Raw genomic sequence first — 27864 nt, 5'->3', positions numbered from 1 at the left:
AGGACACTCCGCTAACAACAAGCTTGTACCTTGGGAGATGTAATGTCCTCAACACACACATGTGTTCTGTTGATCCTGAAAAGTGGAACAGTGGCTTACATTGTAGTCTAAAAAGATTAATAAACTCATCTAAAGCCAGCAATTAAGATCAACTTGGTAAAATGTCTTTCAAACGCTTTATTTAGTCCAAACGAAGCTGGCATTTCGATTCTGGGTAGATAATTGAGGACCCAGCCCCCTACTGGTGTCCTAAATTAGTCCTGGACATTAAATCTGCTAAAAGCTGCTAGCACTGCTCTATCATGAAATTGGTCTATAAATGCCAGCTAATTGTTTTTCCTCTTGTTAGGTTTTTTTATTTTTTTTACTGTTTGTAAGTCTAATACTGCAAAGGTGGTTTATTCTAAAATCTTAAAGCGATTGATTGTTCATAAGCAATCATCTTCAATGAAAACACTTCTTGGAGTGTACATCTCCTTAGTCCCTCCTGCTGACCTCCATACCAGTACTGTAGCCTGTAGTGGCATGGAGGTTGCCTGGGGGATGCACTGACTGCATAGTATTGTCACAATGATATATAGGTTGTTTGTACCAATAGTAAAGTCAAGTTCCACTGTGTTTAAATTAATGGGTGCACTTTTGCATATATAATATAATATTATACACACTATATTGCAAAAAGTATTGGGACGTCTGCCTTTACATGCACATAAACTTTAATGACATCACAGTCTTGGTCCATAGGGTGCTTTGTGCACTAGTCCAAATCATTTGGTGGAGGGGGGGTTATGGTGGGGGGTTATTTTTCAGGGGTTGGGTTTGGTCACTTAGTTCTAGGGAAAGGAACTCTTAAGGTGTCGGTATGCCCAGAGGCGGACTGACCGCTCATGGGGCCCCCGAGCAATGGGAGATTATGGGGCCCCCAGGCATTAGGCGATTATGGGGCCCCAGTCAATAGATTATGGGTACCTACATACATACATACATACATACATACATATATACATACACACACACACACACACACACACACACACACACACACACACACACTACACAGTACACACACACATACAGACACACAGTACACACACACATTAACATATACACACTGAGAAGGTACTGGAGAGGCATGACAGCTATAATCTTGGGATTTTTAGACCAAAAGGATGTTGGTAAGCGACATTTCAGGGACAGGTGTAAAAAAAAGAGATTTTTACAAACTGTCCCTGGTTTTACTGAGGCTGGCAACCCTGATGGGGCCCCCTAGTGGCATGGGCAGTGCCCGAGTGCACAAATGGTCAGTCCACCCCTGGGTATGCCAAGACATTATGGACAGTTTCATGCTTACAACTTTGTAGGAACAGTTTGGGGATGGCCCCTTCCTGTTTCAACATGACTGAGCACCAGTGCGCAAACAAGGTCCATAAAAGATGGATGAGCGGGTTTGGGTTGGAGGAACTTGACTGGCCTGCACAGAGTGCTGACTTCAACCCGATGGAACATCTTTGGGATGAATGAGAGTGGAGACTGCGAGGCAGGCCGCCTTGTCCACATCAATGCCTGACCTCATAAATGTGCTTCTGGAAGAATGGTCAAACCTTCCCATAGACACTCCTAAACCTTGTGGACAGCCTTCCCAGAAGAGTTTAGGCTTTTCTAGCTGCAAAGGGTGGATCAACTCAATATTGAACCCTTCAGACTAAAGCCCCATACACACTATTAGATTTTCTGCAGATTTTTGTCTTCAGATTTACCAAAACCATATATGAGGTCAGACCTTTAATGCCACGTACACACGAGCGGTTTTCCCGTTGGGGAAAAAACTATGGTTTTCCCCACGAAATTCCGTTCAAGCTTGTCTTGCGTACACACGATCACATCAAATTCCGACAGTCAAAAACGCGGTGACGTACAACACGTACGACGGCACTATAAAGGGGAGGTTCCACTCAACTGCGCCACCCTTTGGGCTGCTTTTGCTAATCTCGTGTTTAGTAAGTTTGGAGAGACTATTCGCGCTTTTCAGTCTTCGTGCTTTTCAGTCCATTACAGCGTGACGAATGTGCTATCTCCATTACGAACGCTAGTTTTACCAGAACGAGCGCTCCAGTCTCATACTTGATTCTGAGCATGCACATTTTTTTGCGCATTGAAATTGCATACAAGCGGTTTTCCCACTAGGATTTTTTTCTGACGGGAGGGGGGGGGGGGGGGAATATCCTGCTTTTTTTTTTTTTTTTTTTTTTTTTTTTTTTTCCTGGGCAGTTTTCCTGTTTGGAAAAACCATTTTTCCCGATGGGGGCATAAGAGTTTTAACCACTTAAGCCCCGGACCAATACGCTGCCTAAAGACCCAAGGTGTTATTACAATTTGGCACTGCGCTGCTTTAACTGGTAATTGTGCGGTCATGCAATGTTGTACCGAAACGAAATTTGCGTCCTTTTCTTCCCACAAATAGAGCTTTCTTTTGATGGTATTTGATTGCCTCTGCGATTTTTTTATTTTTTGCGATATAAACGGAAAAAGATCGAAAATTTTGAAAAAAAAATGATTTTTCTTATAACAAAAAGTAAAAAATATCGAATAAACTAAATTTTAGTCAAACATTTAGGCCAAAATGTATTCAGCCACATGTCTTTAGTAAAAAAAACCGCAATAAGCGTATATTTATTGGGTTTTCGCAAAAATTATAGCGTCTACAAACTAGGGTACATTTTCTGGAATTTACACAGCTTTTATTTTATGACTGCCTATCTCATTTATTGAGGTGCTAAAATGGCAAGGCAGTACAAACCCCCCCCCCCCATTTTGGAAAGTAGACACCCCAAGGAAACTGCTGAGAGGCATGTTGAGTCCATTGAATATTTTTTTTTTTTGTTCCAAGTGATTGAATAATGACAAAACATTTTTTTTTTTTTTTTAAAGTTCTCACTAAATGATATATTTCTCACACATGCCATGGTTATATGTGGAATTGCACCCCAAAATACATTCTGCTGCTTCTTCTGAGTACGGGGATACCACATGTGTGTGACTTTTTGGGAGCCTAGCCGCATACGGGGCCCCGAAAACCAAGCACCGCCTTCAAGATTTCTAAGGGCATACATTTTTGATTTCACTCCTCACTACCTATCATAGTTTTGAAGGCCATACAATGCCAAGATGGCACACAACCCCCCCAAATGACCCCATTTTGGAAAGACACCCCAAGCTATTTGCTGAGAGGCATGTTGAGTCCATGGAATATTTAATTTTTTTGCCCCAAGTGATTGAATATTGACCAAAAAAATTTATAAAAAATAAATTACAAAACGTTGTCACTAAATGATATATTTCTCACACATGCCATGGTTATATGTGGTATTGCACCCCAAAATACATTCTGCTGCTTCTCCTGAGTACGGGGATACCACATGTGTGGGACTTTTTGGGAGCTTAGCCGCGTACGGGACCCCGAAAACCAATCACCACCTTCAAGATTTCTAAGGACATACATTTTTGATTTCACTCACACAAATCTTGAAGGCGGTGATTGGTTTTTGGGGTCCCGTACGTGGCTAGGCTCCCAAAAAGTCCCACACATGTGGTATCTCCGTACTCAGGAGAAGCAGCAGAATGTATTTTGGGGTGCAATTCCACATATAACCATGGCATGTGTGAGAAATATATCATTTAGTGACAACGTTTTGTAATTTTTTTTTTTTTGGTCAATATTCAATCACTTGGGGCAAAAAAATTAAATATTTCATGGACTCAACATGCCTCTCAACAAATAGCTTGGGGTGTCTTCTTTCCAAAATGGGGTCATTTGGGGGGGTTGTGTGCCATTTTGGCATTTTATGGCCTTCAAAACTATGATAGGTAGTGAGGAGTGAAATCAAAAATGTATGCCCTTAGAAATCTTGAAGGCTTTTCGGGGCCCCGTACGCGGCTAGGCTCCCAAAAAGTCCCACACATGTGGTATCCCCGTACTCGGGAGAAGCAGCAGAATGTATTTTGGGGTGCAATTCCACATATAACCATGGCATGTGTGAGCAATATATCATTTAGTGACAACTTTGTGCAAAAAAAAATCAGTTTATCATATTCCCGCAACTTGTGTCAAAATATAAAATATTCCATGGACTCGACATCCCTCTCAGAAAATAGCTTGGGGTGTCTACTTTCCAAAATGGGGTCATTTGGGTTTTTTTTGTGCTATTTTGGCATTTTATGGCCTTCGAAACTGTGATAGGTAGTGAGGAGTGAAATCAAAAATGTACACCCTTAGAAAGCCTGAAGGCGGTGATTGGTTTTTGGGGTCCCGTACGCGGCTAGGCTAATTCCACATATGGGGGGAGTATGCTTTGCGCGTGGGTGTAAGCGTTACTGGCACTGACTAGCTACCTAGCGGCACCAGCGACACTAATACAGCGATCAGAAAAATGATTGCTTAGTGAAGCTGGCAATAGGGGGGTGAAAGGGTTAACTCTAGGGGCAATCAGGGGTTAAAACCTTTATTAGAAAATGTATGGGGGTACCTAACGCTATAAAAACATGGCGGCGAACCTCAAAAAATAACTAGCTACCTAGCGGCACAAGCGACACTAATACAGCGATCAGAAAAACGATCGCTTAGTGACGCTGGCAAAAGGGGGGTGAAAGGGTTAACTAGGGGGTGATCAAGGGGTTAAAAGTGTTAGGTCCAGGGTAGCTCCCTACCCCCCCCCAATAAAGGTTTTAACCCCTTGATCACCCCCTAGTTAACCCTTTCACCCCCCTTTTGCCAGCGTCACTAAGCGATCGTTTTTCTGATCGCTGTATTAGTGTCGCTCGTGCCGCTAGGTAGCTAGTTTTTTTTGAGGTTCGCCGCCATGTTTTTATAGCGTTAGGTACCCCCATAAATTTTCGAACGCTATAAAAACATGGCGGCGAACCTCAAAAAAAACCTAGCTACTTGGTGGCACGAGCGACACTAATACAGCGATCAGAAAAACGATCGCTTAATGACGCTGGCAAAAGGGGGGGTGAAAGGGTTAACTAGGGGGTGATCAATGGGTTAAAAACTTTATTGGGGGGGGGTAGGGGGCTACCCTGGACCTAACACTAACAGCCTGACACTAACTGCCTGTCACACTGACACTAAATGCACTGATCAGTAAATGATCACTGCTATTTAGTGACAGTGTGACAGGGGGGGGGGGTGACCGGGGGGATTGTATGCCTATGTGTACAGGTGTCAGTGTAGTGCTTGTGTACTCACTGTGTGATGTCTCGGCTCCTCCGCCGGACGAATATACCGGCGGGAGGAGCGGTGACATCACTTCCTCCTCTGCCTGTGTTTACAATGCAGGCGGGGGAGGAAGCGGATTGGCTGGGGAGCGATCCGGAGGGGGCGGACAAAAACGAACCGCCGCCCCCTCATCCCGGATCGCTCCTGAAGCTTACCGGACCGCCGCAAGTACCGGGGGGGTCCCGATTGGACCCCCGACCCACGTCAAGCAGAGCACGTACAGGTACGTTGATGTGCCTGTCCGTGCCATTCTGCTGACGTATATGTACATGAGGCGGTCCGGAAGTGGTTAATTTGTATGCAATCAGGCAGGCCCTTAAACTACATGGTTTTGGTGAATCTGAAGACAAAAATCTAATAGTGTGTATGGGGCTTTAGACTGGGATACCACTAAAGTTCACGTGTGTGTAAAGGCAGGTGTCCCAATACTTTTGACAATATAGTGTGTGTATATACACACACACACACACACACACACACACACATTTTATTTTAATCTATTTTTTCATGTAGACTGTACAAGGCTTTACCGGGTAAAATTCAAATGCTTACAATGCTGCTTGCTCTTTAAAATATACATTTAATGATATAGTAATATACGGTATACAGAGCCTTACTATTTTTGTGTCCTTTTATATCTGTTCAAGTAGTGGAAATGTGTAATTGTGAATAAAGCATTACAGTATTTAAGGGCCATTTCTGGACAGGCCATCTGTTTACGCTCTACAGTTTTAATAAACCTTCTTAGTAAATATTACATGAATTCCCTCCTATCATCTTTTCCTTTTGCTCTGGTAAAGATGGAGCAATTAAATGGTTCTGGGAAAGGGTAACCAGTAGAAGCTTCTGACATTTAGCTGATGTTATCAGAAAGACTTTCACTGCACAGGAAAGTAATCAGCTTCCTAGAAGTCACGGAAACTTGTTTCACCCAAAGCATCTCTTATTTTATTAGAACACCATCAGCGTGTAAAGTCAGATCCTTGGGTGAGCACTGTTGGAACAGATCTGATATGATGAAAATGTTCTCCCTTTTCGATAAATTTTTGTAGCAAGTTAAAACAAATAGAAATAACTTGTTGCAGCTCAATACCGCCACATAGTTTTAGAGCCTAAATGCTAAGCCCTCTGTCGGAATCTAGCAAACTGCATAGTGTTGCTGCTGGGCAATCCCCTGTTTTTGTTTCTTTAAAAGAATGCCTCGCCAACCTCTGGCTGTCCTAGTTTCTCCAGACTTGCTCTTGGCCTTACGAGAGAACCACAAGAGCACAGCAGTGCCTTTCTATGTAACATTCAGGAATAATACCCCTTTCACACTGAGGCATTCAGGCATTTTAGCGGTAGAAATAGCCTCTAATAGGCGCCTGAAAACCGCCTCCAATTCACTTCAGTGTGTCTTTTCACACTAGGGCAGTGTGCTTGCGGGACGTTGGCAAAAGTCCTGCAAGCAGCATCTTTGGGGCGGTTTGGGAGCACTGTATTTAGCGCTCCCAAAATGCCCTGCCCATTGAAATGAATGGGCAGCTCTTCCAAAGCGCCTAAAAAGTGCTTCGCAAGTGCTACAACGTGGGCGTTTTTAACCACTACTGATGAGAAAAGGTATTTGGCAGTTTATATTTACTAAAATAATTACATTTCCATGTTCTGTGTACTGTGGGAGACCAGATATAGTGAATGCAGAGTCCTGGGTTTAGTAACACTTTAAGAGACCACATTTTAGCATACATGCTATGACCGTGTAAGGAATCAGGTCTTGGTTAATATGAAAAAGGGCAGTGCCGTAGCCCAGATGAACTAACGAGCATTGTTCTGACTGCGATACGCTAAGGCCCCTTGCACACTGGGCCATTTTAGGAGCAATGAGACTCTCCCAGAGTTTTGGTGCCCCGAGAAGGACAAGTACAGCTGGAACTCCTTAGTACAGTGTTCAGCCAGTCTAGGCATAGCCTGCAGTAGACTTCCTACTACAGGCTACCTTCAGTGGGGGCAGGGCTGGGTGCTGCACTTGTCCCTCCCCCGCGCACACTAAAATGCACTGCTTCTAGACTGTGCAACAGGCCTAAAATGTAGAGATCAGTTTGTTAAATACATTAGATACTACATTTTAGATTTGAGCAGCATTTTGAGTTTTTGGTCACTTATAATTTTCACGGTTGGCTAGCGCTTTAGTTACCCACTTTTTTTGCTTCACATTAGATACTAGCTTAGGGTATGGATCTGTAGCTGATGTACTCTCCAACGGCATGAAAAATCAATGTTCACATAAATTTCTAGTTGCCTTTAAGTCCTCTTCACATCAGTTACTCCTGTATTTAAACATCAGCACTTCATGAATTTAGTCTGAGTTTTTTTTTTTTTTATAGGTTATTTATAAACCATCAAACTTGTGGTTCTTGGCAGTCCATCTGGCACTCTTTGAAGTGGTAGAGCTTTGAGACTCTGCTTACTGAACAAGGTTTGTGGTTTGTTTGTACGTGTGTTGTAACACTTCAATACAAAAATATACAAGAATATGTTTTATATAGAAAATATGGATACATTTTCTGAAGGGGAACTCCATACAAGTATAATAATCAAACAATTTCCAGTGCCAATTTGCAAGTTAGGGAAAAAAAGAACTAGATTTGTGGTAAATCCAAGAAAAGGAAGATAAACTGTTGGTTAAATCTTTGAGTCTTGGGTGTTTGAAATGTTAATGCTGAACTCTAAGCAGATATAATAAAAATTGTTTGGTAAAGTATTCCTTTAAAAATGTAAAAGTATGTTTTGTACAACTGACAGACTTTTAACTGAATCTGTCCTCATATTGGCCTCTGCCATCCTCTGCACAGCAGCACTCCGACTTATCCAGAGAGGGAAGCACAAAAAGCCAATTAAGCCCAGCTGCATGCACATTTTCTGACAGGAAATAATACAACTATACTGTATTCCCTAACCCCTTGGAGCCAGCGCCTCCCAGCCCTTTAAGGGATTTAGGATTCCGGGAGGCGGGACAGAGTTTATGATCATGTGAAAGCCAATAATGGTGGTCACATGATCGCAAAACTCCTGATCGCAAGCAGTGTTTGGGAGTTTTCTGTTAGCTGGCAGTAACTGTGTCAAGTGCACGCTCTTGGCACAGCTGTTTTTGCAAATATGCGGCGCCTCTGTGCCAAGGCCGAACCTCGGAGACCGCATATTTGCTTTCGACCGGCACCAAGAGGTTAATGTGATTTGTAAACAATCACCTTGTTAACCCATTCAGTTAAAAATTAAAGGCAAAATATTTGTGTATAGTATAAAAAAAAATAAAAAAATAACCCCTATGCTCTGACAGCGCACAAATATGCGTTCAAATACAGCTGTGACGAGTGCGCTCTCCTGGCACAGTTACCGGCGGCTAACGCTCCTTGCGATTGGGAGCTTTCCTATCATGTGACTGCCATGACAGCCAATCACATCAGTCACATGATCCTAAACCCCGCCCCACCTCCCAGTTTCCTAAACCACCATTTTTTTTTCTTAGCAATCACATTCCCTCTGTTTTCAGCTGGGGGAGGAGAAGCAGCAGCACACTGATCTTCACAGTAAAAGGCTGTGCAGGAGGGGTGCATCAGGACAAACCTGATCATTGTTTGAGAGCAGGCTGAGTTCTCAACTGGGCTAGAGATCTGATCCCAGTGTGTTCATATGCCTAGCGTGGTCAGTTATTCATATTAAAACAGAGGGACTGACAGGAACACCAGGGATTTCACACACAGGAAGCAATACAAAGAACATGATACTTTTTCATACAAGTACATGGTAAAGCAGACACATATCCGGAATATGAAATGTTGGGGTAACTTTTTTTTTTTTTTTTTTTTTTTTAAATATGGATCCGAATTTAGCCAGTTTAGCAGGGACTGCCCAAATTTTGATCCATGGTATGAGTAAGCTGGTTGTACAGAAGTTGATCTTACCACTCGAGTTCCACCCTGTCAGGTTTTTCCTGTTTTCTCTATAGTTGGCAGCGCTGATCAGTGTAATGTGACAGTGGGGAAATCTCCCTGCCATCAGAACACTAAAAAGCACAGCGGGAGTCCTTCTCTAGAGCAGGGGCCACAAGCAAACTGAAAAGTGGGGGCAGCAATCTTGGGTGTGAACTAGAGGGGAAAAAAATACCTTTCTCCTATCACCTTCCAGGACGGCACACCTGAGAGATGAGGGCTCCTCCCGACGGGAAACACAATCAATTGGCAGCTTGTTATAAGTTCCCACCCTTCCCCTTGATCCCCAGTATTGATTGTGTTTCTCCCGATCACAGCGACAGGGAATAAGCTTCCCTTAATCTATTATCCTTAAGTGGGTTTTTCCTTTTCACCATGGCTATGGCAAACAAATAAAAAGGGGACCCACAAGGATTATCTGTCAGGAAGCCTTTTTCTAAATCGTTCTCCTGAACAGACTAGTGGTTTAAAACCAGATGTTCTTTGTTGACCAAAGTAGTTCCTTGTTTCACAGAACAAATCTCTGATTAGTCTTTTTTTGGTGGTCCTATGCAGCAGTTGGACATTATAGACCACGATTTCTAGAACGTTGACACAGTCAATCTTTCTATCTTAAAAAATTCACACGCTCTCAGATTTTATCTTTAAGAGCCCATGCCACCTAGATCCTGCATCCGAAGAGAAGGCAGGGGCATATGTGGAGCAGACCTGCAGGTCTGTTACATGATCCAGCTAGGATACCTTCATCACGCACTAGGGAGTGGAGGTAAAAAAAAAAAAAAAGAATTCAAGTCAAAACCTGACATTTACAACAACGGCCTTGCAGGCAGGGGTCCCACCCTAAAGTAGTAGGTTTGTGGTTTCTTTATTATCCTCTCAGGTGTGCCGTCCTGGAAGGTGATGGGGAAAACCTACGTTGGACTAACCGGTAACGGTATTTCTACGAACCTTCCAGGACGGCAGGCCTACTTCCCACCCTATGTGGAGGGAAAGATAAGCTAAACACTAGGTGGTAAGTACCTATGTGGAACGATGTCCCTTGTGAACCAGTTCGGGATTATTTTATTACATACTGGGGTTCAAGGGAAAGGGTGGGGACAATTGATTGTGTTTCCTATGGGGAGGAGCCCTCATCTCTCAGGTGTGCCGTCCTGGAAGGTTCGTAGAAATACCGCTACCGGTAAATCTAACGTAGGTTTTTTAACAGTTTGACAAACGGCATGCAATGTAAGTGGTGCAGAAATGGATAAAAACAAAGGAAGGTTTATTATCACTTTAAGTCAAATCATGCATTTCAGTGAATTGGCTCTGACCTCGCTGATACTTGTTCTAGCCAGGAACACTTATGCCCTGTACACACGATCGGTCAATCTGATGAAAACGGTCTGAACGCGGTGAAGTAAAACACAACGACGTGCTGAAAAAAAAAGTTCAATGCTTCCAAGCATGCGTCGACTTGATTCTGAGCATGCGTGGATTTTTAACTGATGGATGTGCCTACAAACGATCGGTTTTTTTTCTTCTATCGGTTAGGTATCCATCTGTTAAATTTAAAACAAGATTGAATTTTTTTAACCGATGGATAAATAACCGATGGGGCCTACACACGATCGGTTTGGTCTGATAAAAACGGTCCATCAGACCGCTCTCATCGGTTTGACAGATCGTGTGTACGCGGCATAAGAGCTCAGTACTTGCTGCATAGTGATTTTTGCAGACAGCAGTGTTTTGTAAATGGTAGTTCTGGCAAAAAGTAAAAGATTGGTGAGGAATCAATTACCAGTGATACGCTAACCATAGCAGGTCAGCAGCTAATTGAGAAAGGTGGGAAGGGGTGTCTCCCCATGGCTTGCAGTGCTTTAACCCCTCCTACTACAACTTTTTCTGATGGACTGAAGAGAAAATTGGAAGATCGATCTGGTTGCACAGAAGACGATTTAGTTGTGATAATCTTGTTACTTTCACTTGCCTTTACCTAAAGTGTCTACTCTAGTTTTCGATCGTATTGTGCTAGTGGTAGGGCTATATTTCTGCACATGCATGGCTCGGACATACAGAGATGTATTCATCAAGTGCTGTAGCAGTGCTCATCCTTTAATAGCTGGGGATTAACAAACATTTTTATCCTGCAGATTGACTCAGGTGCTGCTATTTTTATTTAATCTGCATTAGGGAATCGCTGGGCATCTTTTCTCTTGCAGCACCAAGTTAACAAGATTTGTGATATTTAAAGCCCAACTGCAGACATGGCTGTTTTTAATTTTTTTTTTCTTTATTTACACATTATGTCATGGTTTTACTACTTATGGAGTGCTTTAAGCTCTTTTGCACTCCAGTTATACAAGATACAATGGGACACCTACTTCCCATTTCCTGCTGCATTTGTAGTCGATGAATAACGCCAGTTCCGATGTTTTGTCTCTGTCCCCTTACTTTGCTGTCCCATTTACAAAGCCTAGCACAAATGTCATCACTGTGCTGTGTGAATGGCAGAGTGAGGGGGGGGCGGGTTGAGACAACACTGGAACTAGTGTCGCTCACAAGCACTGGTCCCGACGCAGTGGGAAGAGGAGTTTCCCGCTCTATATAACAGGAGCTGTCAGTGGAGCTTAGAGTTCTCCAAAAGTACTAAAAATATGAGGACTGTACTAATTTAATTTAAAGCCCATAGTTAGGCAAACAAAGGTTTTTTTTTTTTTTTTTTAGCATGTTTTGGGGCTGTGCATTTTTGTCTAATGGATTGGAGAATCCTCCAAACCTCTCTGCACAAGACCGGTCCCTGTGGCTCTTGCACCCCACCACCAACCCTCTGGTCTTGTGCTGTGGGTTGTTCCTGGTATCATCACACCCAAAAGCTTGACCTGGACATGAGGACTGGATCATGGGGAACAGCCATTTGCAGGTGGCATGGAGAATCGGGTAAGTATACCGCTTTTTCGTCTCCCCTGGCCAAAACGAGCAGTTGGCCTGTGGAAAACGTGTTTTCCTTTTTTTTTGCCCGAAGTTACGCTTGAAACATGAAACCTAAAAGTAGCTGTGCCACTGTTGAGCGTTGAAAGGAATAAAAAGAAAAGGGAAAAAAACAAGGCCTGTACATAACATTAGAATGCGATGTAGTAATTAAGACGTGTTGGCTGGTAAGATAAACAATAACCCAGTGCAAATTGTTCCTTGACATGCAAAATCTTATAGTGAAAGCCATCAGGTATGACCAGGCAGGGCAGCCTCCTGCCATATTGGTACTATTCTGCAAGCACTTTAGGATTAGGGGGTGATTTGAGAAGACCCCCATAAATTCGGTCAAGCACTGTACCCTTCACTAACCTCCAGTACATAGGATAGGGTGCTGACAAGGAGGGGGCTCCATGAGGAGACAGTGGGTTCTCTTTCTCCTTTATGGTGAACTGGTTAAATGTTATTGCCTTTCAATTTACTAATATTGACCTGCAAAGTCCCAGCTGCATCCAAGTATCACCTGGCAGGTCTTTTGTGGTGCAGGGACCCACAGAAAAAAAATCTTGTTCCACACTTTAATTGGGGTCTCTAAGGGAGGTGTTTGTTTTTTCCTGAAAGTACAAATCCTTATTTGGCATTAGTCCAAACTAGGGTTGTTGGGTACCACAACACTACCTGCATGGCGTTTGCATGTTCTCCGTGTGCTTGCGTGGGTTTTCTTCCAGCTACTCTGGTTTCCTCCAATGCTCCAAAGACCGGGTAATTGACTCTTCTCTAAATTGGCCCTAGTATGTGTACGTATGAATGTGAGTTTAGGGATCTTGGATTGTAAGCTCCTTTGGGCAGGGCTTGATAAATTTGCTTTGAATCTAGGAGCCAGCTAAAAAAAAAAAAAAATTTATATTAAAATTTTTTTTACCAACAAAGCTTAGGGGCCTTTTCCTTTAAACCCTTTTGCTGCCAGAGCTGTTTTTTTTTTTTTTGTGCACCTGTTTAAAAAAACAATTTAGGCTTGAAGATTACATAAAGGTCTGGTGCTAGAAAATATTGCTCTTATTCTGGCGTGCACAGCGATATGTACCATAATCAACGTTTAAACCCGTAAGCTCCCCGACGCGTGCGTTTACGCTTGCATGTCCATATATGTAGGAGTGGAGAGGCCTCAATTTTTGGTGGGGTTTTATGTGCTTGGGTGTAATTTTTATTTTTTATATATATATATGCATATATACACATACATGCATACATACATTTTAAACTTTGCTTTTTTTTTTTATCACATAGCAGAAAAAGTCCCCTATGTGATTTTTCTGGTAACAGGTTCTCTTTAATGAGACACCCAGAGTCTAAAAGACCCTTCTGGGTCGCCAACAAGAAGGGGAGGAAAGCAGATGTGTGTCCTCTGTCCTCCCTCCCCTCTTCCTGGCGGCACCTGTTGTGCTGGTCCCAGGCCTGCAGATGGGCAAGCAGAGCCCAGGATACAAAGCGGTAGGGGGAAACTCGCAGGGTGTGTGGAAAGTTTCGGGTGGCTGCCCAGGCACCAGGACTCAATTTCTTGTCACCATGGCAGCCTGGGATTTGTCGATCCCTGCCTTTAAAGTGGATGTAAACCCTATAGAAGAAGGAAAATCACTGCTCAAGGTGGGTCTGCTATAGGGTCATACACAGGGGTAGGATTCCAAGGGTGCTGGCAGTGCACTAGGCAAGCATTGGCGTAAAATGAAGGATGGATGGCCGCACTCCAAACCAAACAGGTTGTCTTTATTTAAACGAACAGCAAAAACATACCGGATCACAGCAACAGAAACAGGAGGATAACCGACGTTTCGCACTGACTTAGTGCTTATTCATGGCTGGCCATTTTTTTTTTTCATTCAAGTTTAAGTTTATTTTCAGAAAAAATAAATCAGTACAATGTAATGAACATCAATTAAAATTATTACATTGTGGCATACAGTCAAAAACAACAAGGTACATTTAGTTTATTTCCTGCCCTTCCATTCCACATTGAAAAAAAGTACCATTAAAACGTAAAAGAAATTGTGAATAATAAAAAAGAATAAATATATTGAAGAAAACAAAATCCAACCCAATTGTCCTCCCCAACCTCCAGAGATACTATAATCCGTATAATCCAATCCAGACCCATGAATCCATCCTTCATTTTACGCCAATGGATGTAAACCCTCCATTCATCCAGTGAAGTGAACAGCCTCACATGATACACAGGGATGAACCAAATCTCCCTACATAGGTTTTATATGTATAGCTGCTGTCTTCACATTTATATACGGTTTAGAAAGTTGAGATCGTGTTAGGAAATGTTCTCTTCCTGTTTAACACAGAGTGTGATGTCTGGGCATATAGCTAAAATTGCCGATTGGAGAAAAGGCACACACCCCCTCATCCTAGGCAGACTCTCAAAGGTGTTTTGTAACAGGGCCATCTCCCTGCTAATCTATTTTAGCAACCTCCCCTGACAGAAATGTCGGGCTGCTTTTATCTGATGTGTCCGAGAATTTGTCAGGAGTTATCAGGCTGATAGAGGAACGGGTCAGGAGAGAGCTATGGGACTTGGCTCTTTGAAGAGAGATAACAAAACACTGCAGATATGTGCCCAGCTCAGATTTCATGAATTGGGTTTACATCCACTTTAAGGGCAGTGAATGATGTCCATGGATATGTATAGTGCTACATAAATTGTGAGTGCTATATAAATACCAGTAATTAATAAATAATATGGACAGCTACATCAACATTCATAAAAAGTTCCAGCACTGGAAAGCTCAGAGCTGCGAATTTGCCTGCTAGGTTAAAACCATTTTTAACCTAAAAGCTGTTGGCATTTTTCCCTGCGCCTGGAAGCTAAATATACTATGTGTCCACGCACACTACTTTACGTTATTTACATTTTTTGAGCTTCAGCGTCTAAGAGCAGAAAACAAATTGTTTTTCTAGTGGTTTTTGGAAGCATTTTCCTTGCAGAAAAACCACTAAACGCTACTAACCACTTTTTTGGAGCAGTTTTATTTCTTATGTACAGTACTGTTAAAATGCTAATAAAATGCTAACACTCCAAAAAAAAAAAAGCTACTAAAATATTACTTGAAGCCGAATTTTTTTGAGCCTCTTAAAACCGCCGGTGTGCATGGAGCCTAACTAGTAACTGTGACCTATGATCAGCTGTTCACCGAATGCCACATTCGCACCTAAATGTGACTGTGAAATGTCAGAAGGGCAAATTGACCAAAACAAGATTCACCAGCCAACCTTTTAAAAATACGCTATATCCAATAGTATGTATTTGTTTTATTTATTATTGCAAGCAGTAGTGTATTTCGGTTTTGTGCTGCCCTAGGCCTGACTCAACTTGTGCACCCCCTAATTGAAATATGACCCACCCCTTCCTGTCAAGGCCACACTTTTTTTTTTTTTTTTTTAGTTGGGACACTAGTTCTTAGGTCCTGGGGGAAGGGGGGGGGCATGGATTCCCTTATTTTGCATAGATTTCCTCTCACTTCCTGTTTGGCTATGGGGCAAGAAGTGAAGGGAAATCTCTGCAATGGGACAGAGATGGTAAAAAATAAACTGACAGGGGCTATAACCCTCCCTTACTATATCCAAAATGAATGCCTATAGTTCTACTTTAAGCACAAGATTCTGATAATTTTATGGAGAGGACTAAGAAGATATACCCATGCCAATGGTGCAGCAGAAAACATATAGCACAGTGAGGAAGGTTTGTGGTCTAGGATGATAGGACAGTCACAATTAGAAGCAGCTTGCGTTACACTAACAGTGTAGCACAAGCCGGCGGGGACTTTCCGTGCTCCCCTAGGCCTGGGCCTTGGCCTAGGTCAGGGTACAGCGTTGATTGCAAGTGTAATTACCCTTTATGTTACCATATAATGCTCGTTCAGCTTTAACTGATCTTGATTTGTGTCACGGGGCATAGTGGAGGAATATAGTTGTCTGCACATCTATGGATTACTACTGAAAGCTGTGTCTGCTATGGCACAGGGCAGGCATAACCAATTCCCACTGAAAGCATTGGGTAATACACATCTGCTTGCTGCTTTACTAAATTGAATTTGTCAGAAGGTGGAGTGTAGAAGCTGCTATATTTTACAAGACTATTTAATATAATCTAAACTAATAATCTCAAGAGATATTCACAGGTTCCCTCTATCCACTGCATAAATGGATTCATTGATCTACGCCTATTAAGACACACACATACGCATTGCTGCTGGTAAAAATGAACATCTGTGTTTATTCCCACGGAAATAGGGGTAGTCTGATATCACACATCAAAACATCATAATATACATATACAAGAGAAATTCATAGATACTTATCACATCTGTAAAATCAGCTGGTCAGCAGTGAGCCTAGAGCTCCCATTGGTATCAAGAGGAGAGAGAAAGCGGGAGAAGGCCTTGGCATGGCCACGTGTCTTAGACCTAAGATGGCCACCAGGTTTCCATGAAGCTTTTGGCCAGCCAAGATCCTTACTCACCTCGCATCCAAGAGAACAGAGAGCTCTCAATGAGCCCCACTCACTCAACACTCATTCAAAAACCCCACCCATATTTGCCTATCCAATCAGCTGCACTTCCAAAACATTCCCTCCTCTAGGGGGGGGGGTATTGCAGTCCATTTGTCACAAAACTCTGAGGCTAGGTTCACACTGCTGCGAATTAAAAATCGCAGTAAAATCGCGATTTTACCGCGATTTTGCCACGATTTCGGCCGCAATTTTAGAGACATCTGTGCAGTGTTCAATGTAAATCGCGGCCCGAAATCGCAAAAAGTAGTACAGGTACTACTTTTTGGAATCGGTGCAGCGCCGGAGATGCGGCGTCGCACCGATTTAGGACGGTGCCATTGCCGACAATTGCCGGCAAATGCCGCCGATTTGAGATGCGATTTGACATGTGAAATCGTACCAAATCGTACCCAGTGTGAACCTGGGCTCAAGCCTGTAGCACAGCAATGCAAACTGCAGGGGGCCCACTTCCTCTGTAGCTTCAAATAAACCATGGGATCAAGTGTCATTCCATTGTAAACCCAGATCTCTTTAGCCCAGATTATTTTGACTGTACTCCAACATGGAGTAACACTTTAGGTTTGGTAATATGCTGCTGCTATTATTTTTCCCTTGCAGCCAGACGGATGCCAAAAATATTAACTTTTCATGCCTTGTATAAACATTGTGAAGGGCTGGATGTAATTAAGTAGCTGGAGTGTTTGCTGTGTTTGAAGGGAAGTTAATAATTGATACTAAACTGCAGCAGGGCTGGCGGAGAAGGCGCTGCATGGTTTTAATGTTGCATTAATTGGAAAAAATCAAGAAATTTTAGTCACTTATGAAACTTTTGAAGATGAAAAAAGTTCTGCATAGACAGAGCAGCTCGGCCTTGGCAAAAAAAAAAATTCTGTATTTTTCAAGAAGTAAGAGATTTTGTAAACCTGAACGAAGTTCATCTGTGAGATTATTTCCGGTGTTTGTATGATGGGTCTGTTTTTGGGCTACGAGGAATTAGAGTTGTTTGCCCTTGGGCCAGTTTGACTGGCGCAGGATCCAATGCCAAGGGTATGGGGCCTGGTTCTAAAAATTGGGAAAGCACAACAGAGCAGAAAAGCAGTTGTTGGTCACCAATCAGGTCTGTTGTTCCATCTACTCTACAAGAGCAAAAACTACCAATTTTTCCTGCCATAATCCCATAATTTATAAGTGTTAATGCAAAGAATGTTATTGGGAAGTATGTTGGTACAGAACAACCCCCCCCCCCCTAATGTTATGGAGATGAGGGGTGGGTGTTTTGTAGTTTATACCTTCTATTTTCTTGATCGTTGTCACCCTAGGACTGAATTTTTAGATTACTGTATAACACCATTCATCACTAGTTTGTGTGTGTGTGTGTGTGTGTGTGTGTGTGTGTGTGTGTGTGTGTGTACAGTATCTCACAAAAGTGAGTACACCCCTCACATTTTTTGTAAATTATTTTATTATATCTTTCATGTGAAAACACTGCTGAAATTACACTTTGCTACAATGTAAAGTAGTGAGTGTACATCTTGTATAATAGTGTAAGTTTGCTGTCCCCTCAAAATAACACCCAGCCATTAATGTCTAAAACGCTGGCAACAAAAGTGAGTACACCCCTAAGTGAAAATGTCCGAATTAGGCCCAGTTAACCATTTCCCCTCCCAGTGCCATGTGAGTCGTTAGCGTTACGAGGTCTTAGGTGTGAATGGGGAGGTGTGTTGCATTTGGTGTTTATCGCTCTCACGCTCTTACTGGTCACTGGAAGTGCAACATGGCACCTCATGGCAAAGAACTCTCTGAGGATCTGAAAAAAAAAATGTTGCTCTGCATAAAAATGGCATAGGCTATAAGAAGGTTGCCAAGACCCTGAAACCGCTGCAGCATGGTGGCCAAGACCATACAGCAGTTTAACAGGACAGGTTCCACTCAGAACAGGCCTCGCCATGGTCGACCAAAGAAGTTGAGTGCACATGCTCAGCGTCATATTCAGAGGCTACCTTTGGGAAATATATGTATGAGTGCTGCAGAGGTTGAAGGGGTGGGGTGTCAGCCTGTCAGTGCTCAGACCATACGCTGTCTACTGCATCAAATTGGTCTGCATGGCTGTCGTCCCAGAAGGAAGCCTCTTCTAAAGATGATGCACAAGAAAGCCCACAAACAGTTTACTGAAGACGAGCAGGCTAAGAACATGGATTACTGGAACCGTGTCCTGTGGTCTGATGAGACCAAGATAAACTTATTTGGTTCAGAATGGGTCAAGCGTGTGGCGGCAACCAGGTGAGGAGTATAAAGCTTCCTTCTGGGACAACAGCCATGCAGACCAATTTGATACAGTGTGCGGCTTATGGTCTGAGCACAGACAGACTGACCCCCACCCTTTCAACCTCTGCAGCAATGCTGGCAGCACTTGTATGTCTGTTTCCTAAAGGCAACCTCTGGATATGACGCTGAGCACGTGCACTCAACTTCTTTGGCCGACCATGGCGAGGCCTGTTCTGAGTGGAACTTGTCCTGTTAAACCGCTGTATGGTCTTGGCCACAGTACTGCAGCTCAGTTTCAGGGTCTTAACAATCTTCTTATTGCCTAGGCCATCTTTATGTAGAGCAACATTTTTATTTATTTTTTCAGATCCTCCGGAGAGTTCTTTGCCATGAAGTGCCATGTTGAACTTCCAGTGACCAGTTTAAGTGAGTGAGAGCGATGGCACCAAATGTAACACCTGCTCCCCATTCACACCTGGGATCTTGTAACAGTAACGGGTCACATGACAGCGGGGAGGGAAAATGGTTATCTGGGCCCAATTTGGACATTTTCACTTAGGGGTGTACTCACTTTTGTTGCCAGCTGTTTAGACATTAATGGCTGTGTGTTGAGTTATTTTGAGGGGACAGCAAATGTACACTGTTATACAAGCTGTATACTCAATACTTTACATTGTAGCAAAGTGTCATTTCTTCAGTGTTGTCACATAAAAAGATATAATAAAATATTTACAAAAATGTGAGGGGTGCACTCGATTTTGTGAGATATAGGGGTTTATTTACTAAAGGCAAATCCACGTTGCACTGACCGTGCACTTGAAAGTGCAGTTGCTGTAGATCTGAGGGGGACATGCAAGGAAAATAAAAAAAATGAATTTTTGCTTGTACATGATTGGATGATGAAATCGGCAGAGCTTCCCCTCATTTCAGATCTTCCCCTCATTTCAGATCTTCCCCTCATTTCAGATCTTCCCCCCTCAGTTCTACAGCGACTGCACATCCAAGTGTACTTGCAGTGCAAAGTGGATTTGCCTTTAGTAAATTAACCCCACTGTGTATGTCTGTGTGTGTGTGTGTGTGTATGTGTGTATATATATATATATATATATATGTATATATGTGTGTGTGTGTGTGTGTGTGTGTGTGTGTATATATGTATATGTATGTATGTGTATATATATATATATATATATATGTGTGTATATATATATATATATATATATATATATATATATATATATATATATACACAATATAATATATTGTATAGCAATTTCTTAAAGTAAAAGTGTATGTACATTTTTTCTGTGCAAATGGGCAACAAAGGAATGTTTTTTTAGTCTATTTTCTGTGTTGGTTGAATGCTTTTGCTGATTTAAAATGGCACATTTGACCACTATGTAATTGGTATGACCTAATCAATGACTCAAACAGGGGCTGCTTGCGGCCTAGTTGATTGACTGTAGGTCAAAGGGGGAGGGGAAGTTTGTTTGGGATTTTCGAGGCACTGATATGCAACAATATAAAAAGTAGTATAAATATTTATTTGACAAATTATAATAATACAAAAAATACAGAACATTTGGGACAAACCCCACTAATCAGATCGATCACAAGACCGTTGGTCTAATCGGTGGAGTCGTGGTCTCGACCGGTTTCGCAGTATAAAACTGCTTCTTCAGGAGAATGTCTACAAGTATACAAATAAAATATAATAAAGCAACAAGCAATTATATACAATAATTTGATAAGAAAGAAAAATACATAGGGTCAATACTGTGCTTTGTAGGAGAGTCACAGGACTACTCACCTTGGTTTGCCAAAGTGATCATAGACACGCTCGGGCAAAAGAACCCCCTAGGGCGCACGTGGGGGATAATAAGGACGGGCTCTGGTGGAAGAGGTTAATAGGTTAATCCTAATGGTTAATATATTTAAGGACGGTTGTGCAAGGATGAGCCAGGATAAGGTAAAAGAACCGTGAAGGAAAGGGAGAGTTGGGAAACGGGGGGAGGGGGGAGGGGGGGAAAAAGAAGGGGGAAAAGGGAAGAGAGAGGGTTTATTATGGGGGAGGGTGAAAAAAGGCAAGGGGAGAAATGGGAAAGAAAAGAAAAAGTTTATTGAAGCAAAAAAAGGGGGAACAAGAAGGGCAAAGGGAAGAAATGGAAAGAAAAACGGAGGTAAAACTAACCAAAGTGAAGAGATAAAACAGGGATTGACAAGCGTATTTGAAGAAAGATAAAAGTAACAGAAAGAGAACAAGGAGGAAAAAGAAAAAAAGGGGAAAAGAATAAAAAAAGGGGAAAAAAGAAAAGTATGAAAAGGGGAAGGAGAAGAAGAGAAAGGGGTGAAAATAAGAGAAAGAAAAGGGGGAGGAGGAAGGGGAGAAAAAGGGAAAAAGAAAAGAATATCTGACATAAAGAAGGGAGGGGGGGGGGGGGGTTTTGGGTGATGAAAAATGGGGAATAGAAATAAGTGAAAAAATAGAAAGGGTGATGGGATGGGGGAGGGGAAGAGTAGTTGATGAAAATTCCAAAGTAGCCAAACGGAAATTGGTTGGGACAACCAATGGTGCTGCTGAGTGAGTGAATGGGACACCGGGGTGTGACAAATAGTGCTGGAGTGAGATGGGTTAATATTAAACTAGCTTACCGTCCAGGATAAAACAATCAATTTGAATGATACTGGGGCAGGTGACACAAGGTTATGAGCAAGCTGACAGGAGAGCCAGTGTGGTTGAACACAGGCAAAAGCCAATCTGAAGAAAGACATAATGCCAAGCATGTAGTTGGAGATAAATGTCACAGATAATGGAGAGGCATAGGAGTATACGGTGCAGATTCAGCATGAACCGTGTATACTTAGAGTTCTCTAAAGTGTCAGCGCGTCCCCAGGGAGAGCTCCGTGCGTCTCATTCAGCTAGCTCATAGAGCAGCTTAAATGGGATATCCCAAGTCACGTCATGGGTCACGTGAACGCGACGTAGACGTGACTCACCAATCAGACGGCCGCGCATTCGTCGATGCGCGGCCTTGCAGTCCTGGGACCCAATGGCCATTGGCCGGGTTCAGGGCTGCAAACAACAGGCTTCGATTGGAGCCCGTGGTCTGAGAGGTCCAACGTGCGCCAATCAATGAAGAGGGGGGAAGTGCCAGAGCGGGCCCGATCACATGACCAAGGTCCTAGGCTAACAAGGCACAATATAGAGACATATGTAAAACGAGGAGATTACAAAATACAATCACAAGGATGGAGATATTACAAACATTTTAATTAAAATGTAAACGGGGGGATATGCCTGAAATACATTACATTGTGGAGTCATTTAAGCAGGAATAATTCAAGACTCAGAAAAACGACAATCAGAGCAAGATAGTTTCAAAGGAAATAAGGCAACATCTATGACATGTGTTTGTATCATTTAAAGGATAAAATACCGGGACTTTCAAGTAATCATTTGACAGTGGTGATGTTGATGGATAGAGATGCATGGAAGAAAAACAGAAAAGATTTTATTTGGTGTGTTCTGGTTATAAAGATAGGATAGACAATATATATATATATAAGGAATATTTTATCTCCATTCCTATCAGAACTACAACAATTATAGTTGAATGACCAGTCAATCCACCGACAGCCCAACTAAATGAAGGACCTATATGAATTGACTTCATTTAGACCTGGATACGTCATAGCATTCAAATGTTCTATCCATAAACATTCCTTTTGGAGAATGGATTTATCCCAATCACCACCACGGGGATGTGGTGGGATGACCTCCAATATAAGGAAGCGTACCACTGTCAAATCATACCTGTGATGAAGTCCTATGTGACGTCCAATAGTAGTCAATTTTCCCACACCTGTGTCATACAGGTGATCGCCAATGCGTTGGCGAAATTCTCTAATTGTTTTTCCAACATAGAAGGCATTACAATTACATACCATTAAATAGACCACACCCTTAGTACCACAATCTGCATGAAAAGAAGGGAGGAAAACTTCACTATTTGGTAAGATGAAACGTTTGCCCTCCAGTACCCATGGGCAACGTGGGCAATTGCCACACCGGTAAGTTCCCCTAAGCACTGGGGGGGGTGGACGTTCTTGTGTGTAGTGGCTCTGAGTGAGTCGGTCTCGCAGTGAAGATGCACGGCGGTAGACCATTTCGGGATGTACTTTCACATGTTTAGACAGAGTGCTGTCATCAGTAAGAATATGCCAGTGTCTATTCAGAATGTCACGTAGGACATTGTGATGAGCGGAGTAGGTAGTGATGAAACGTACGGGATTGTTGGTTAAAGTGGTTGTATTTTTCTGTTTGGATGTGTCATATAACAGGGAATTCCTAGAACGTAGGCAAGCCCTGTTATAAGCTTTTTTTAGGTTTGTTCTGGCATAGCCACGATCAAGTAATCGTAACCTTAAAGCATCTGCCTGTTTTTGGAAATCGCTGGATAGTGTGCAGTTCCTGCGTAACCTTAAATATTGGGCAAAAGGAATACTTCTAATTAGGGGTTTAGGATGGGCACTGGTAGCAAATAGTAAAGTATTTCCAGCCGTAGGTTTGCGGTAAAGGTCCGTATGTAGAGTACCGTCACTTTGTTTGATGACAGTCAGGTCCAAGAAGGGGACCTGAGTGTCATCAAATTGGACGGTAAATTTAAGGTTAAATTCATTTATATTGAGCAAACGTACAAATTCCAATAAGGACTCAGAGGTACCGGTCCAAATAATGAATAAATCATCTATAAATCTATACCAAAGTAAAACCTGATCCAAAAATCTGCGAAAGATGTCATTAGCATGTAATGAACGTTCCCAGCCTTCATTTAGTTGGGCTGTCGGTGGATTGACTGGTCATTCAACTATAATTGTTGTAGTTCTGATAGGAATGGAGATAAAATATTCCTTATATATATATATATTGTCTATCCTATCTTTATAACCAGAACACACCAAATAAAATCTTTTCTGTTTTTCTTCCATGCATCTCTATCCATCAACATCACCACTGTCAAATGATTACTTGAAAGTCCCGGTATTTTATCCTTTAAATGATACAAACACATGTCATAGATGTTGCCTTATTTCCTTTGAAACTATCTTGCTCTGATTGTCGTTTTTCTGAGTCTTGAATTATTCCTGCTTAAATGACTCCACAATGTAATGTATTTCAGGCATATCCCCCTGTTTACATTTTAATTAAAATGTTTGTAATATCTCCATCCTTGTGATTGTATTTTGTAATCTCCTCGTTTTACATATGTCTCTATATTGTGCCTTGTTAGCCTAGGACCTTGGTCATGTGATCGGGCCCGCTCTGGCACTTCCCCCCTCTTCATTGATTGGCGCACGTTGGACCTCTCAGACCACGGGCTCCAATCGAAGCCTGTTGTTTGCAGCCCTGAACCCGGCCAATGGCCATTGGGTCCCAGGACTGCAAGGCCGCGCATCGACGAATGCGCGGCCGTCTGATTGGTGAGTCACGTCTACGTCGCGTTCACGTGACCCATGACGTGACTTGGGATATCCCATTTAAGCTGCTCTATGAGCTAGCTGAATGAGACGCACGGAGCTCTCCCTGGGGACGCGCTGACACTTTAGAGAACTCTAAGTATACACGGTTCATGCTGAATCTGCACCGTATACTCCTATGCCTCTCCATTATCTGTGACATTTATCTCCAACTACATGCTTGGCATTATGTCTTTCTTCAGATTGGCTTTTGCCTGTGTTCAACCACACTGGCTCTCCTGTCAGCTTGCTCATAACCTTGTGTCACCTGCCCCAGTATCATTCAAATTGATTGTTTTATCCTGGACGGTAAGCTAGTTTAATATTAACCCATCTCACTCCAGCACTATTTGTCACACCCCGGTGTCCCATTCACTCACTCAGCAGCACCATTGGTTGTCCCAACCAATTTCCGTTTGGCTACTTTGGAATTTTCATCAACTACTCTTCCCCTCCCCCATCCCATCACCCTTTCTATTTTTTCACTTATTTCTATTCCCCATTTTTCATCACCCAAAACCCCCCCCCCCCCCCCCTCCCTTCTTTATGTCAGATATTCTTTTCTTTTTCCCTTTTTCTCCCCTTCCTCCTCCCCCTTTTCTTTCTCTTATTTTCACCCCTTTCTCTTCTTCTCCTTCCCCTTTTCATACTTTTCTTTTTTCCCCTTTTTTTATTCTTTTCCCCTTTTTTTCTTTTTCCTCCTTGTTCTCTTTCTGTTACTTTTATCTTTCTTCAAATACGCTTGTCAATCCCTGTTTTATCTCTTCACTTTGGTTAGTTTTACCTCCGTTTTTTCTTTCCATTTCTTCCCTTTGCCCTTCTTGTTCCCCCTTTTTTTGCTTCAATAAACTTTTTCTTTTCTTTCCCATTTCTCCCCTTGCCTTTTTTCACCCTCCCCCATAATAAACCCTCTCTCTTCCCTTTTCCCCCTTCTTTTTCCCCCCCTCCCCCCTCCCCCCGTTTCCCAACTCTCCCTTTCCTTCACGGTTCTTTTACCTTATCCTGGCTCATCCTTGCACAACCGTCCTTAAATATATTAACCATTAGGTTTAACCTATTAACCTCTTCCACCAGAGCCCGTCCTTATTATCCCCCACGTGCGCCCTAGGGGGTTCTTTTGCCCGAGCGTGTCTATGATCACTTTGGCAAACCAAGGTGAGTAGTCCTGTGACTCTCCTACAAAGCACAGTATTGACCCTATGTATTTTTCTTTCTTATCAAATTATTGTATATAATTGCTTGTTGCTTTATTATATTTTATTTGTATACTTGTAGACATTCTCCTGAAGAAGCAGTTTTATACTGCGAAACCGGTCGAGACCACGACTCCACCGATTAGACCAACGGTCTTGTGATCGATCTGATTAGTGGGGTTTGTCCCAAATGTTCTGTATTTTTTGTATTATTATAATTTGTCAAATAAATATTTATACTACTTTTTATATTGTTGCATATCAGTGCCTCGAAAATCCCAAACAAACTTCCCCTCCCCCTTTGACCTACAGTCAATCAACTAGGCCGCAAGCAGCCCCTGTTTGAGTCATTGATTAGGTCATACCAATTACAATCAATAGGGATGCTGGCACATTTTACTGATATTGTTATCTAAATCTAAAAGAGGCAATACTCGCACTTTCTACATTTGACCACTAGATGGTGTGAAGTATCTTAGGAAATTCCTTTGACACTTAGACTGGGTTCACATTGGTATGCTGTGCAAGATTGCATGTGATTCACACTGCAGTGCAAATCGCATGCAATTTCAGCCATACAGATAGTATGGCTGAATTAGCATCACATTCGAACCATACTTGCACGGGACCTTTTTTTTTTTTTTTTTTGGTCCACACCAGAATCGGATCGCATGGGTCTTCACTGTACATTGTATTGACACTCAACAGTTTGCATATGACAGTGTGAACTGCCTTGAGTCAGGTGCGATGCAGGAACCCGCACTGGATTCATAGTATTCCCGCATCGCACCTATGTGAACAGGGACGTGGTGGCATCTAGTCGCCAGTTGCAGTATTTTTCATTCCATTTCTATCCATTCCATTACAACACGCCAAAACATTATTTTTTATTTTTTTTTGCCCAAGTCGCACATAACGAATACATGCACTTTCACACTGAATTTTTGTTTTAGAAATACACTGCTTAAAGTAGGGCTGTGACCAGGCTATGAACATGCAAATATTTACATCTTATTAACGAGAAGGGGAAAAAGCTTTAAAATAAGCCTTCACTGACCTCTGTAGTTACATCCACTAAGGAGCAATTCATCTTCAAAGTTCACAATGGAAGCAGAGAAGTCATTAAAGTTGGGTCTGGGCACTTATCTCTCTCCCTTCTTCTGTCGTCTTGCGCATCTGTTCTGTTTTTTTACATTAGACGTTTAAACAGCTGGTAGTGGGAGATCAGCTAGCAAGAGTAGGGGGGTCTGAAACTTGGAAGCTTCTGCTGAAAACTTTAAAGTGAAAGTCCAGCTCACAACTAACTAGTCTTACAATTGTCCCCCCCTGTGTAAGAATGATGTATACTCACTGGTCACTTTAATGGGTACACCTTGGTAGTACAGGGTTGGACCCTCTTTTGCCCTCAGAACTGCCTTAATTCTTTGTGGCATAAATTTTAAGCGGAGCTCCACCCTAAAGTGGAACTCCCGCTGATCGGAACCCTCCCCCCTCCAATGTCACATTTGACACCTTTCAGGGGCGAGGGGGGTGCAGATACCTGTCTAAAGACAGATATTTGCACCCACTTTCCTTTCACACTGGGGCCATGGGCGCGTTAGTGCTAAAGCGCCACTTGTTTTAGTGGGGTTTAAGCAATGCTTTTCGGCCGCTAGCAGGGCTTTTTTTTTACCCCAAAGAAGGGGTTAAAAGCTCTGTTTCCGCGCTTCAGAAGTGCTGCCCATTCATTGCAATAGGCAGGGGTGTTTTGGGAGCGCTGTATACAGTGATCCCAAACCCCCTCCAAAGACACTGCTTGCAGGACTTTTTTCCGAACGTCCGGGTGTGAAAGCCCCCATTGTAATGAATGGGAGGCATTTTTCAGGTGCTATTTTTAGCTCTGAAATGCCTGAAAACTGTGAAAGGGGTCTTATTTTAAAGCTTATTTACTTCTTAAGACTATATGAAAATATTGTCCATTATCTAGACAGTTCTTGTCAGGTTTATATTTCTGTAAGATTTCCCCTCACTTGCTGTCCAGCTGAGATCATTTTACCAGACAGGAAGCGGGGGAAACTTTCTAAAGGCAAAGTAGGATAAGGTTTGATCCCTTCAGGTTTTTATTTCTATGTCCTTGTAACTGATTTCCACTAACTTTCTATA

At 42.4% G+C, this 27864-nt stretch overlaps 1 protein-coding gene across 4 annotated transcripts in view; it reads left to right on the top strand.

Moving 5' to 3' along the window:
• Positions 1–27864, top strand: part of HPCAL1 (hippocalcin like 1) — a 292954-nt gene that overhangs the window by 94945 nt on the left and 170145 nt on the right. For 2 of the 4 annotated variants that reach the window (XM_040348608.1, XM_040348605.1), the window contains one exon: positions 7639–7730. The exons of the other annotated variants lie outside the window; for them this stretch is intronic. The gene's annotated coding sequence lies outside the window, so the exon portion shown is untranslated. The remainder of the gene's footprint in view (positions 1–7638; positions 7731–27864) is intronic. 4 annotated transcript variants of the gene reach the window in all.

This window comes from Rana temporaria, chromosome 4 (assembly GCF_905171775.1).
Source record: "Rana temporaria chromosome 4, aRanTem1.1, whole genome shotgun sequence".
Classification (NCBI taxonomy): domain Eukaryota; kingdom Metazoa; phylum Chordata; class Amphibia; order Anura; family Ranidae; genus Rana; species Rana temporaria.
The sequence above is the reverse complement of the archived record's forward strand: the minus strand, read 5'-3'. Positions and strand labels throughout refer to the sequence as shown.